This window comes from Crotalus tigris, unplaced genomic scaffold (genome assembly GCF_016545835.1).
Source record: "Crotalus tigris isolate CLP2741 ecotype Arizona unplaced genomic scaffold, ASM1654583v1 scf7180000024280.1573445, whole genome shotgun sequence".
Classification (NCBI taxonomy): Eukaryota; Metazoa; Chordata; class Lepidosauria; order Squamata; family Viperidae; genus Crotalus; species Crotalus tigris.
The window spans coordinates 1,466,761-1,482,132 of NW_024100452.1; the positions used below are offsets into that span (position 1 = coordinate 1,466,761).

At 36.7% G+C, this 15,372-nt stretch overlaps 1 protein-coding gene across 2 annotated transcripts in view; it reads right to left on the reverse strand.

Annotated features, from left to right (window-relative positions):
- The window catches only part of MTUS2 (microtubule associated scaffold protein 2), a 90,997-nt gene that overhangs the window by 57,883 nt on the left and 17,742 nt on the right, over positions 1–15,372 (reverse strand). For both annotated transcript variants that reach the window (XM_039323628.1, XM_039323630.1), the window contains exon 3: positions 221–319. The gene's annotated coding sequence lies outside the window, so the exon portion shown is untranslated. The remainder of the gene's footprint in view (positions 1–220; positions 320–15,372) is intronic.

Sequence of the window (15,372 nt, forward strand, 5' to 3'; positions counted from 1 at the left end):
TAAGAAGCTTTGTAACCAATGCTGTAAGTAGCTTTTGAAATGGCCACACAGTGGAAAAAGACACAGCTGCTTTAACCATTTAAAAACAGGTACACACTTCTTGTTCAGCCTTGTACAGATTTGCATTGACCTCCTAGACATTATTCCAGAACATTTTAATAATTTGCCACCTACAAATTTAAAACCTTTTTTTAAAGAAGTGTTCCCAGATTACAAATACCTGGTGAATGGAGCTTGGTAGCTGCTACTACCAGTCTCTTGGGGGATGAGATGGTAGGCCTGCTGCTTTCCTGATCTTTCTGTCCTTCTTTTTTTGGCCCTGTAAAAAAAAAAGATATATGTATATGACTAAACATGAAACATATAATAACAGAAAAATAGAGTTGGAGGTCTTCTAGTCCAACACCCTGGCCAGGCAGGAAATCCTATACTATTTCAGACAAATGGTTGTCCAATCTCTTCTTAAAAACTTCCAATGTTGGAGCACCCAAAGCTTCTGAAGGCAAGTCGTTCCACTGATTACTTGTTCTAACTGTTAGGAAATTTCTCCTAAGTTCTAGACTAGTTGTCTCCTTGATTAATTTCCATCCATTGCTTCTTGTCCTGTCTTCAGGTGTTTTGGAGACTAGGTTGATCTCCTCTTCTTTGTGGCAGCCCCTTACATATTGGAATACTGCTAATATGTCACCCCTAGTCCTTCTTTTTATTAAACTGGACATACCCAATTCCTGCAACCATTCTTTTTAAGTTTTAGCCTCCAGTCCCTTAATCATCTTTGTTGCTCTTCTCTGTACTCTTTCTAGAGTCTCAACATCTCTTTTATATCATGGCAACCAAAACTGGATCCAGCATTCCAAATGTGATAAAGTGGTGTAAATACTTCACATGAATAACTTCACAGTTACAGGTAGGCACTCTAGGAATTTGACTTCATGTATCATAGGTAAGTTCATTAAATGGGTGAAGAAGCTTCTGTCTTCAGATATATCATGTGGCACGTTTCCAGGCATTGTACAAAACTCAAAATACTTCATAATATGATAAAATTAAATAATAAAACAAATCATAATGTATAATATCCATATTCAATCCACTTATGTATGGAGAACCTATAAACCCATTACAATCACAAAGATACAAATATCTTAGCCTCATTTCCTCAGTTGCTCCATCAATTGATGGAGATTTCCCCTGGACACAGAATGAAGTTTAGCTTACTTTTTTATTGCTAGGTCACTGAATAAAGCTTATTTCAAGAACGTCTTTGAACATTGAGAGGAAGAAAGAATATTGGAACAGGATTGGGAAATGAGTCAAAATACACAGAAGAACCACCATAATAGATTAATTGGATCACAGGCCAGATTTCCCTTATGTGTTTGAAATCAATTTGCTACTCACAAAAACACAAGTCTATTTCTTTACTATTTAAGAATTGAGAATGGAAGAAAATTTTTTGATAACGTATACTGCCCTATAAAGCACTGCTAGCATTATAATTTATTAAATGACAATTTGAATGAAACACAGATGCTTTGAAGAAACCGAGTAAGATTTCTGTTTAGAATCTCACTGGTGTAGTAAATAAGAGGTTAGAATGGCACCAGGGGAGACTCAGGTCTAGTCCATTCTCAGCCATGGCTGAGGGTGACTTTGGGCCAGTTCTTCTCTTTTAAGACAATCCACCACAGAGTTGTTCTGTGTGAAAACAAGGAACAGGAGATATATGACCCCCTCCATGAACTGCTCTTGAGAAGAACAGATGTAGAATAAATCCAACAAATTCAGTCACTGTGCAGGCCTCCCTGAAGAAAAGGTCCACCACCTGCCCCCCCCCCAAATGTAGCTCTCTGGCCAACAGACCTCATAACATCCCCCTGTGCTATATCTGGTGGAACAGGCAGATGACCGAGAAGACATCCGGCCAACAGAACCCCTTACGTGTCTTTCTGTTATATCTGGTGGGATGGGTAGATGGCTGAGAAGCAGCCCCTCATATAACTTTTTAGTTAAAAAGTAACCAAGTAGTGAAAAGCAGTTCCAGCATTTTGAGGCAGCAAGCCCATGAATTACAATTTCCCACATTTTTTAATGAGCAAACCTCCGGATTCTGATATCACCTCTTTGTCTGCCCTGAAAGATTGTTCCCCTTTTGATTAGATGTACATATATGCTGATCCACCATAAACCAACTTCCCATGTTCTTATAATTCTTGGAATTTTCAGCTTAAAAAATTGTTCAAAATATATTTGGGCAGACCAAGCCATTCCCTATATGAAGGTAAGCTATTTATATCTTTCTTTTTTTCCACAGAACTGTAACATCGCCTATTCAGAGAATTATTGTAGCAGTAACATAACAGTTATAATTTTTTAAAAAATCAAGTGTGGATAAATTACTTTTAACTACATTAAAGCAAGCTGCAGCATTTCCTAATGCAAGATTTTTATTAACTCTGATTGATTCTGTCTTGAGAGAAGAATATCTTCAAAAGTATGTGGGCCTCAGGCTCCATTAAGAAAGGAAGGCTCTGTGCCCCGAATGAGGGGCAAAAACGTTTCTATAAGAAACTCTACAACATTATTAGCCAATTGGAACATGATAGCATTTGCATAATGGGTGACTATAATGCAATTGTGGATAATAATCTAGATTATAAATGTGGAAAGAATAGAAAAAAAATTAGAGGAACAATATCTGATATTTTCTTTAAAATGGTAGATGAGTTTAATATACAGGATATTTGGAGAGAAAGGAATCCTGAAAAAAACAGTTTACCTTTTATTCTGGACGTCATCAATCTTGGTCCAGAATTGATATGGTGTGGATGTCAGCTGACTTAAATTTAGAAGTAGAGGAGATTATGATTGATACAAACAGCTGGGCTGATCACAATCCGATTAGAATTAGATGGAAGGGGAAAAAAAACACGAGGAGATGGACTCTAAAAAGGGCAATCTTAAATCATAAAGAATTCAAATCAAAATTAGAAGAACAATTGGATCTGTTTTTTAAGTCAAACAAGAAGGAGGATACAAACTGCCAAAATTTATGGGATACAACCAAAGCCTACATGAGAGGCGTTGTAATTTCTTATATGGCTAGGCAACACAAAATCAAAACACAACGCCAAAGACAACTGGAAGAAGAACTACGTAAAGTTGAGGATAACCTGCAAAATGAACCACAAAGATGTGATTTGAAACAACAGATTGATTTAATTAAACATAAGATGGATATTATTACGAAGGAAGATCTAGGACAGCAGATAAAACGTACTAAACAAAATTTCTTTGAAAATGCCAATAAACCAGGGAGATGGTTGGCTTATAAAATCAAAAAACACAATAATAAGCAGAGAGTTACCAACCTTTATAACGCCAAAGGTGATATGGTGTGCCAGAACGAAGGAAAAAAGCTAGTGGCATATGAGTTTTATAAGAATTTATATAAGGACGACGAAAAGAGAAATAACTATGACATAGTACAGTATTTACAACTAGTCGATTTACCCAAGGTGCCAGAAGAATTTAAAACTCTCCTAAATAAAGAGATAACATATTTAGAGCTCTCGGTCGCAATTAAGAAACAGAAGAATAATAAAACACCTGGGCCAGATGGTATACCTGCAGAAATGTATAAAATTGCACAAGAATCTTTAAGCCCAATGCTGTTGGACTTATTTAATGAGGTTTTAACCCAAGCTAAAATACCAGCTTTATGGGAAGAAGCCTTCCTCACGTTGATACCTAAAGAAAACACAAACCTGACACAAATTAAGAACTATAAACCCATTTCTCTTTTGAATTCAGATTACAAGATTTTCATGGCAATAATGGCACAAAGATTGGAAAGGTTCTTAGTGGATTTTATACATATTGATCAAAACGGCTTTCTATCTAAAAGATATATAAGAAACAATATTAGGACTGTTTTGGACATATTGGAATATTATGAAGTACATAATGAAAAGCAAATGTGTTTAATTTTTCTTGATGCCCAAAAAGCATTCGACAATGTAAAATGGGATTTTATGTTTAATCAATTATTGTATATGGACTTTGGGGAAAATTTCTTAAATATGTTTAAATCAGTTTACTCTAAGCAGGTGGCCAAAGTAATAATCAATGGAGAACTGACTGAGAGTTTCCAAATGCAAAAAGGCACAAGGCAAGGCTGCCCACGATCACCATTGTTATTTATATTATCTCTTGAGGTATTAACTAGAGCAATCCGGCAAGATGAACAGATCCAAGGTCTAGAAATCAAGAAAGAGACATTTAAAATACAAGCCTTTGCAGATGATTTAGTTTTTATAATTGAAGAACCACTACAATCAGGGATTAGACTGATGGAAACATTGAATAGATACGGGGAAATAGCAGGTTTAAAAATAAATAAAGAAAAAACTAAAATGCTTGTCAAAAATATGACTAAAATACAGAAAAATGAATTGGTTGACAGAATTGGTGTTCAAATCACAAATAAAATTAGATATTTAGGGATACAACTGACTGCCAAATGCGCTACGCTTAAAAGGGATAACTACGATAAGTTAATAGAACAGATTCAAAAAGACTTTGATATTTGGACTAACCTACAGCTCTCTTTTATGGGCAGAATTGCAGTGATAAAAATGAATGTGTTGCCAAAAATCTTATTTTTGTTCCAATGTATACCTATAAAATTAGACAAGAAATTTTTTCAAAATTTGAATAAAATGATGTGTAAATTCATCTGGCAAGGAAAAAGAGCAAGGATTAAATTAAAATTACTACAGGACTTAAAGGAAAGGGGGGGATTTGGTCTTCCAGACTTGGAGAAATATTACCAGGCCGCAGCATTAGTATGGGTAAGAGATTGGATATTACTAAAAAATAGGAGACTATTGTGTCTGGAGGGCCATGACCTACAAATAGGATGGCATGCCATATTATGGGATCATAAATATAAAGTACATAAATATTTTCGAAGTCACTATATTAGGCAAGCTCTTATTGATGTATGGACAAAAATTTGGCAACCAAATTATACCCAAGTACCTAGTTGGATCTCACCGTTAGAAATATATGTACACCCAAAATTTACTCAATTAGACAAGACCATAACATATAAAAATATCTTAGATGAAAGAGGAGAATTGAAATCCAGGAAAACCATCCACGATGAAGGGATAGAATTAGAATGGTGGGCATACCTGCAACTGCAGGCAAGATATCAGAAAGACAAAAAAGAGTTAGGCATTAAACTAGAACCAATAGAATTGGATAAAATAATTTTGGGGTCGGAGGATAAAATGATTAAAAAATTATACTACTATTTGCTAGATCAGGCAACGTACGAGGAACAAGTAAAAGTGACTATGTTGAATTGGAGTAAGGATTTTGGTCTTAATTTTGATCTGCATATATGGCAAGAACTATGGGCAAGAAACAAGAAGCTTACTTTGGCCACCTCTTACAAAGAGAACCTTTACAAAATGTTTTATAGATGGCATCTCCCACCCACAAGATTGTCTAAAATGTATACCAATGTCTCCCCTAAATGTTGGAAATGTAATTTGAAAAGTGGAACTTACTATCATATGTGGTGGGAATGCACGCGAGCTTGTGATTTTTGGAACAGGATTAAAATATGGTTGGAAGAAATATTAGAGCAAGCGGTAGAACCAAAACCAGAACTCTTTCTATTAGGTTTAACTACGCAAAAACATGACAAAGGCGTACTTTATTTAATGCTACACATTTTAACGGCCTCCAGGCTGGTTTTTGCTCAAAATTGGAGGAACAAGGAAACCCCAACGGAAGAAGAGATCCTGCATAAAATTCTAATATGTGCTGAGATGGACAGGCTTACAATGATTATGAAAGACAAAACGGAACACGAATACTTCGAAATCTGGGGCAAATTTTACCGCTGGTATGAATTAAGAACTGCTTGGACTTCAAACTAATGGTAGAATTAAAAGATATACATAACTGTACATATAATTGTATATATAATTGTATTGTATAAAAGATGAGGTTTATATAGAGGTTAAGAACAATGTATAAAATTTTTGTACTATGATAGGAACTGCTTGGAAAATTCATTCTGGAATGTCATGTTTGTCCATTGTTGTTTTAATTGTATTATGAATAAAAAAATTTTTTAAAAAAAGAAAGGAAGGCTCTGAAAAACATGCTTCCAAATTATTCAGGGTATTTGTGCAGAAGTAAATCCTAAGGAATTAAATAGTAGGCTTTTATAGGAGGACAACCTTAAGAATGGGGGAAAAGATCACTGGTCAAACAAGAAAACGTTTTATTTTTGCTGCTTAGCTTTGAATTATTTTAAAAATAGTACATTTAGAAGAGCCCTGCTGGCACAGTGATTAGAATGCAATATTGCAAGCTAATTCTGCCGACTGCATGCAGTTTGATTCTCACCGGCTCAAGGTTGACTCAGCCTTCCATTCTTCTGAGGTTGGTGAAATGAGGACCCAGATTGTTGGGGGCAATATGCTGACTCTGTAAACCACCTAGAGAGGGCTAAGTCTAAGTGCTACTGCTATTTTATTTGTAGTCTACAACAACTGAGATAAAAACCAAGTTCAAATTAAGCAATCCTACCTGGTGAAGGAACAAAATATTGTTCGAATTATGCATTTTACATTCTTCTTTTGCATTTACTAAAAGGTCTCATGGGGATTTAACTTAAAGATCAGTCGTACTTATCTGCATATTAATTTGAACTACGATAATAACATTATAAGTTTAAAATTGCTATCTTTATGACATGTAGCTTCAATGATGTCAAGTAATATACTAAACATAATATACTAAAACTTTATTTCTAATACTTTGCAAGTTCAGGCACTAAGAACATGATCTTCTGAAAAATTAAAAATATTAATTAATTAAAAAATTAAGAATTAATATTTTTGTTCTATTTTTCTGTATTAGGAGGATTAAAATCCCTTTATTAACATTTCTTTACAAAAACTTCATAACATCTGGAAAACTATTTAAAGAAGTTAAGGGGAGAGCTTGGGATAAGTGCAGTAAAAGAGAAAAGGATCCACCAGGTTAAATTCTTAAAGCCCCATTAGATTCAGTAGGATTTTAACAGTCTGATTTTAACAGACTAACTGTAAAGAACTGCAGAGTAAGGAAGCACAAAGAGATACTTCAGTCTGAAATGCATAGAAAACCTACAGAATTATTTATAATCCATTTGAATGTAAAAGAAAATGTTCAGCCAAGTGGCACATTATTAACTGACTAAACTGGTTGAAAGTGCACTTAAAGTAGTTTGTAGGTTAGCTGCTTTACTGAATATTGCTCTGTAGAATTAAAAAAATGAGAAACACAGTACCAGCAAATCTCTGTACTGTATTAATTTGGAACTAAAAAAAAAAAATCTCATGCATGGATTCCATTGCAACCTTTTTGCTTTCCAGTCTTTTTAAATTTTATGATGCATTTGAACAAATTTGTTTGTCTGTCTTTATATGTTGAAACCATCAGTTCACCCATCCCAAATTTCACTTACTTTCTTTCAGAACAGAATTTGAAAATCCACCAATCCACCTTAATAGGGCCAAAACCTGGTGGGATCAGAACCAGACATCCCGGGTTCTAGTTCTCCTTCAGCCCTAGCTATTTATTCGGTGACCTTCGGTGAATCATTATCCCAAGCTCAACCCTACTCACAGGATTACTACTATGAGGATAAAATGAGAATACAATGAGAATACAATTACAAATAAGAGAATACAATTAAAATACATTTACAAATAAGAGGAGGGAGAAATACTGTGTTGTGTTGCTGCCTTGAGTTATTTGAATGAATGAATGAATGAATGAATCTTGACTCTGTAATTCCCAGAATTCAACAATGTTGATGGGAAGTCCACAGAGTGTAATCATAACAGAACTAGAATCATAACAGAGCCTCTGCTAAACCCTACAAGAAATTTGCACTACTTTATTATTTATTTATTATTCACAATAATAGTCCTTATTATACTGGAACTACAGCAATAGCAATAGTACTTAGACTGTTATACTGCTCCATTGTGCTTTACAGCACTCCCTGAGCAGTTTACAAAGTCAGCATATTGCCCTCCAAAATCTGGGCCCTCATTTTACCAACCCTGAAAGGATAGAAGGCTGAGTCAACCTTGAGCCTATAGCCAGTGGTGGGATTCAGCCAGTTCGCACCACTTCGGCAGAACCAGTAGCTAATTTTTTGTTGCCCAGGCCCAGAATGGACTTCCAGAAGCAGCATCCACACAGAGAACTGGTTGTTCCCATATTTGAATCCCACCACTGCCTACAGCACAAATTAGAACGTTTTGAAAACCATATTTAACCAGACTACCTCTCCCAGCTAATTTATCTTTTTTTTACACTCTCAAAATCACTCAAAATTAGTTTGTATGCATAATCTCATGTATCTAGCTGGAAATAATAATGTGAAGTATTATCTGTAAGAACCTAAAAGTTTATAACAAAGGAATTAGGCCCTATAATAGATTTATTATATTAGCATTAATATGTCATTAATGTATGAATGTAATCTTTTAATGAACACCAGGATCTAGATAGCTCCTAAACCTAATGTTCAATATGCAGGTATCAATAGTATCTAAATTCTCTACAGAAGATTGAACTCCATAAATAAGATCTGGCTATGTACAAAGTACAAGATGAAAATTATCATGTCTCCTGGAGGTCAAAATATGTTTCTCCTTGTTCATCAATTTTGATTACCTCATTCATCCCAACAGATAACTGATTCTGAGACATAGAATCAAGATCTTCCAAGCATGTAAACAATGGTGGAAACAGGCTAGCGGACAAGGGAGACAAATCCAGACATAGCCATCTGAGTGAAAAGGGAATAATCTTGTCTTCTCCTTCTTTTGAGGAAAAAAGATGCTTGTCTTAAAAATGCAGACTTCAAAGAGGGAAGAAAAAGAACTCAGGGGAAAAACAGGAAAAATGTGATGGAGGAGAGGCTGAAAGAAGTGGAGTTTACCAGCTCCTCCTGACAAGCCAAATAAGCAAGCCAAAATCTTTGACAATCCAATGCGCAGTTTATGTCTGGAGCAACCTATCCACAGAAATGTTTTTAAATGTTAACAATTAACTAGTGGAATTTCCAAATTGAATACCAAACCACTTGTGGGGGGGGGGAGGAGGGATGGTTGGGCTTTGTGAAAAGAGCTTGTCATTTTATCTCTTCTTCCCTCTAGTCTGATAACCACAAATAATCATATCCTTCATGAATAATGAAGCACTGCAGTATGCATTGTTTGAAACAAAATGAGAAAAGGAAGACATGGAAAATATTATTTGGGTAAAAAAATAGTTCAGTTCTGTTCTCACTAGAAAATTAACCAGCAACCTGGGTGAGGGGGGCACAAGACAGAAGAAATGAGAATAAATAAGCAAATACAGACACAAGGTGATGATTGTTAGCCTGGAAATCAGTTCTTATCCTTTCCTTTTTGTTTCTTGACATTCATGAGTCCCACCATCCTGTGAAAGTGATGTTTTTTTTCCCTTTTCTTGACAAAAATAATGTTCTTTTTTATTCTTTGGAACTATATGTCAATTTTAAAACACATTTTTCAATCACTGCATAGAAACACAAACTCCTAATCTAGACAGAACCAGTCGGCATGCAATAAAACTAACCCTTTTCCTGCTGAAAATCCATGTTCCCGCCTGCACCACTACTTACCATGACTAAAATAAAATTAAAAAAAAACCAAGGAAAAAGAAATAGATTAGTTCAAGGAGGAAAAGCTGAAGGAAAAGAGTTGTCTCTTCTGATTCTCTCACTACACCTCACTAGTCAGATTAGGCAAGTCACAGAACAGAAGCATTTTTCCCTTCTTTAATTTTGAATGGCAATAATAATAAAAGTTGACTCCTTCTACCCCAGGTCAAACTCAAATTACAAGTGTGTGTGTGTGTGTGTGTGTGTGTGTGTGTGTGTGTGTGTGTGTGTAGATAAAGACATTTTGCCAATTGTGTTATGCAGACATAACTTTTTAAGGATGGATATAAGAAAAGATATTTAGTAACAATAGAGTATAATTATTTAGGTAAAATAGTGTTATGCCATGAATTGCTTTTATTATTCTATTACACTAATGCTATGTCAATTAAAGTGACCAACTTTTGGCTCCAGTTCAAAGGGTCAGATTTAAACTTTAACACATATTATGGCACTGCATTTGAAAACATGGAGGGCTTGTTATAATTTGGAGAAGGCCTTCTGAAGGAAAGTCCACCTTAGTGTCTATGACATAGCTGTGGAGAGTCTTTGAAGAGAAGATTCCCAAGATCAGTTTTAATGTCCTTTTAGGATATGTCCCTCATATGTCCCTTTTAGATTTCCATACTTCTACAAGTTATTATTAATGACAGACAATGACGTGTATACCATGCCATTGATCTGCATACATATTTTAACTGATGGTACTCTTAATTCACATCGACAACTCCAGTGAACTCTGAAGTCCTGATGCCCCACCTCCAAACTTTACTGCTAAAGGTCCTTCTGCCTGCTTTCTATGGGAAAAGGAACCATCAGAAATAGCTTTTCATCTCCTAATTGACTGGTAAGCCAAGATCTTTTTAAAGGTTTGTGCTTTCTTTAAAGTTATTGGTTGTATAAACGAAACACTACTTTGTAGTATACACTTGCAGTATACACTAGCAGTATAATTTATTTCAATGGAATTAAAGGACAAGCTCCAAATCACCTGGCACTTCTATTCTCCTCTCCCCCTCCCCCTCCTAATCTATTTCCTTGACATGCTAGTGATGCCCTAAATTTGCACAGAAGGATGATTTAATGCAGTGAATTCAATTAAAGCTGCTCATTTCAGAGAATGGAAGAAAACCAATCAGCTCATGTCATCAAAACAATTTGCATAGCAATTATTTTCTAATACTGTGTCATACCATGTAAGGCACTTCTTTTCTGATGCTTTGGTTTCTGATGGCTCAAAGTGGTGGAGTGATGCAAAACGGTGAGATTTATGTGGGGTTAATTAAAGATGTCTCATTTGGATGACAAGCAGATTCTATAAAAATACCATTGTTTGCCCCACTATGTTTGTTTTAAATAAGAACGCACAGGTAAAATTGTTTTATTAACTTATCAGTATACTTGATGTTCCTTTACCAAATGATTCCTGGTTTACTCCTTATCACAATGATTAATTTACTCAAATCTTCATAAATTGAGGTTGTTCCAACTTGAATGTGGTTAGTGGACTGGGAAGAAGATCCCATCCCCACCCCATTGTATTTCTGGTTTCTAACCTAACTAATCTCTACTAATTCTAGTATTTAATATTTAATATCCTACTTTTGCTTTTAGGATGTCGTAAGCTGCACAGAGTCTCCTGACAATGAGATGGATGGCTTATTAATTTAATCAATAAATGAAAAATAAATACACTTATACATCCAAAGTTCCTTTCTTTCAGAAGCTTACCATTTGAAGCTAAAATATATACCCATCCATTAACTGACTAGAATGCCTTCCATACACTATTTTGAATAAATTGAAAAATAGATTTTTAAAAAAAAAAAAAAAAAAAAACCTGATCCAGATTTTGAAAATTGTCTGCTGTACCTTGTGAAACCTAGATTCCTGTGTTAGCCTATTGGAATTTGTAGAAAAATTAAAATTTATTAATATGATCAAGGTTCAGCAACAGAATCTGTAGATAGTGCACTATTGATCTTAATTTTTCCCCATTATTTTTGACAGTAAGATATGCAAAAATATCTTGGACATTGGAGTGCTACTATTCAGAATTCAAGTTCTTTAATCGAAGATAATATATGTGGCTCAGGCTGAACTGTGGAATCCTTGGTGTTCCTTCTGCTTGATTGTTTGCTTGCCAGTGTTTCATTACCAGATTAGATAACATCTTCAGACCAGTTAGCCTGGTAACAAAATTTTGGCAAGCAAACAACCAGAGAACACCAAGAACTCAAAGTTATTCAAAGTTCTTCTCTTTTTGGATTCCCTGTTCATTTCCTCTCCCTCTTGCCTTCCCCATCACTATCCATGCTAATTAGTTATTCTACTCTTTTAAGGAAGAATCTTCCTTTGTTTTTTTTAAAGGAAGGAAAGAAGATAGGGTTTGTTTTACATGATCTATTTTTGATCTATTTTCCCCTCCTTTTTGTAAGAAGGTAGGAGTTCAAAATGCCCACCTAAACCTTTTGGAAGAGAAAATTATCGTCTTCATGAATCAAGAATTTATTTGACATTTTGCATTTGGCAGAGTTAGTCTGCTAACAGATGTACTGTAGTTAAAATCTATCATAACAACAACTTCAAACTCTTCCTAGATGCACACGATGCATCCTGGATGCATAGGAAAATAATAAAACTTACAATGAAAGGAAGCACAATGTTATGTATTTACTTTGCATAAGAGCCACCTGTATGCCAATCTTTCCAACCCCCCATATATATATGTGTGTATATACACACACACACACACACACACACACACACAACCCAAATAACCAAAGATATATATATATATATATATATATATAAGAATTAGCAGTGAGAAGGAGAGACTGTCACTCCCAAATATGGGCCCATATGGTGGATCTAGGCCATAAGTTTAACTTTAGTGACGTCAGTGTATTGGCAAATGATAACACCAAAGGGGGCCGCCTTCTTAGAGAGGCATGGCTCTCAGACAGTAAGTCTATTAATAGGCACATTGACCTATGCCCATCCTATTTAGCCTTAAGATCATGGAGTGCCAATAATCGGCGGCAACACCCCCGACGGCTTGATAACAATCTGGGTAGCACCCGCACCGCCCAACGAACCAGGTGCAATTCGAAAGAAAGGAAGCAAACGCGAGGCACCTTGACCATCCCCGCGGGACTGCCGCAATCCCAGAAGATCAGGGGAGGGACAGGAACCAAGGTCCGGACCCCCGGCTACAAAGAGGAGATGAGGGAAGATACGGCAGGTGGAAATGCGGAGGAATCACCAAACGCAATGGCCTGCCCACACACCAAAAGAAACATCGCAGCTGGTCGGGAAAGGAGGAGAAAACCTCCCCATGTAGCTGGAACGATCAGCTCCTATGAGGACAAACCACGGGAGGTGGTTGATGATGAACCCCTACATACCGTTGGAGAGGAGGAAGGAAAGTCGGAGAGCGGCAGGGGGCGAGAGATCGAGCTGTCATACCCCCTACCTGACGATCCTGAGGACTCCCATAGAACATACGCGAGCGCTTCCAACAAGGTAAAAAAGGGGAGAACTAAGGAAGAACACGGTAACCAGGAGGGACGCGCCCCGATGACTGTGCACACACCCCCAGGATTGAGCACTCGGAGTAAGACACGTGCGAGACAGCTGGGCATGACAACGAACAAGAGACGACCCCTCCACCATGCGGAATACCCCCCCACGCTATACCAGACTCGTAACAATTTACGGGATTACCAGGATGATAAACATATTAAAACCGAAAGCATTGAGACCGGAAATATATGGGACTCTAAAAGTAGCAACCGGACAGAACGGGGCGGAGAAAGGAACTTGGAACGTCCACCACCACCCAAGCCTGAGGGGAGATCGGAACATGAAAGCAACCGAAATAACTGGAATTGCCATTCAGCTAATCTGAGGTTGGGAGAACTGGAGACGGACGAGGATAAAAATACAACTAAGAAGAGAAAAAAAGCGCAGGCCAACTACACACGGCTGAACCAATCAGGCCCCATAACAAGATCAAGGAGCCGAGTGCAAACCTCGGCACGCCTATAAAAAGACCTTCTCATTCTCTGGCACGCCAGCCCTGAGGATGCCGGCAGGTGACGGCGAAAGCTTGGCGCTTTTTAAAACTTTTATAGTTTTAACCCATTAAAAACTTCTTTAGTTTTTATTACCCTAGTGTTCATTTTTATATTTTATTATGAATATCCCTAGGGTTCACATTTTTAACCTTTTTAATCGTATATATATATATATATATATATATATATATATATATATATATATATATATATATATATATATATATATTCAAGAATATTGGTAAAAATACGACTCCCGGGCATAATTATAAATAAAAGAATAAAACATTTTTTAGTATTAATATATTTTTAGTAAAGTATTTTTACTTCAACTCTCCCGGTGATCGTGTTTTATTCATATATATATATATATGTAGGTCTTTGGTTATTCGGATTTTCTCCCACGTAAAATTGGAAGTGTCTTGGCGACGTTTCAACAAAGTCTCATTCGTCATCTTCAGGCTGGTGCTTTCGGCTTCGTGCTTCTAGGAGCAATGTGTGATTGTAGCTGTTTCCTCCTTTTAACTGCCAGTGGGGGTATGAACTGATTGGATGAGAGCTTGGCTGTGTTCTGATTGGATGGAGGTGTGTTCTGATTGGTTAGGAGCTTGGCTGTGCTCTGATTGGCTGGAGGGTTGGCTGTGCTCTGATTGGCTGGGGGAGTGCGGTGTGTGGTTGTAGCTGTTTCTTCCTGGCAGTTAAAAGGAAGAAGCAGCTACAACCACACATTGCTTCTGGGGGCGTGGGGCTGAGGGCGCCAGCCTGGAGATGACAAATGAGACTTCATCGAAACGTCACCAAGACACTTCCAATTTGACGCGGGAGAAAACCCGAATAACCAAAGACCTACATATAAACACCCGCGAAAACCTCAGAAAACAAATATATATATATTTACCCATACACACATATATATATTTACACATATACATGTGTATTTATACATACACACACACACACACACACACACACACACACACACATATATACAAGAAGATAATTGGACACCAGGATAAAACACAAACAAAACTGTTTTAATACACTTAGCTTTTGTCGGCTAACTTTATAGACTGGTGTGCTTATTGTCTCTAGATCCAAAAGAATTGCCTGGCACCTGATCACTGTCCTGACGCTTGGCAAAACACTATGATGCGCACAATTGCCACAGTTCAGCATTGCAAAGAAACAAACATCTTGCCTTCAGATTGAAACATTTGGCTTATGGATTTCAGCATCAACCTTACTCTTGGTAGAAACAAGAACAGCATGGATGCCGAAGACAGCATGGAAGCTGAGGCCACAAAATATTGGTTATCACTGCATTTGATAGTGAGACATGGGAGGGCATCAAGGAAATGAATATCTATACAAAATGCTTACCGGCAGCAGAGACAGCGGGAGCTGTCTTGCAACAAAACCTTACATGGCACTGCAGAATAGTTTCTATAACTGAAGATACAGACAATTTATGGCTTGCATTTGGATAAAAATGTCCTAAATTTGCACTTTCTGAACCAATTA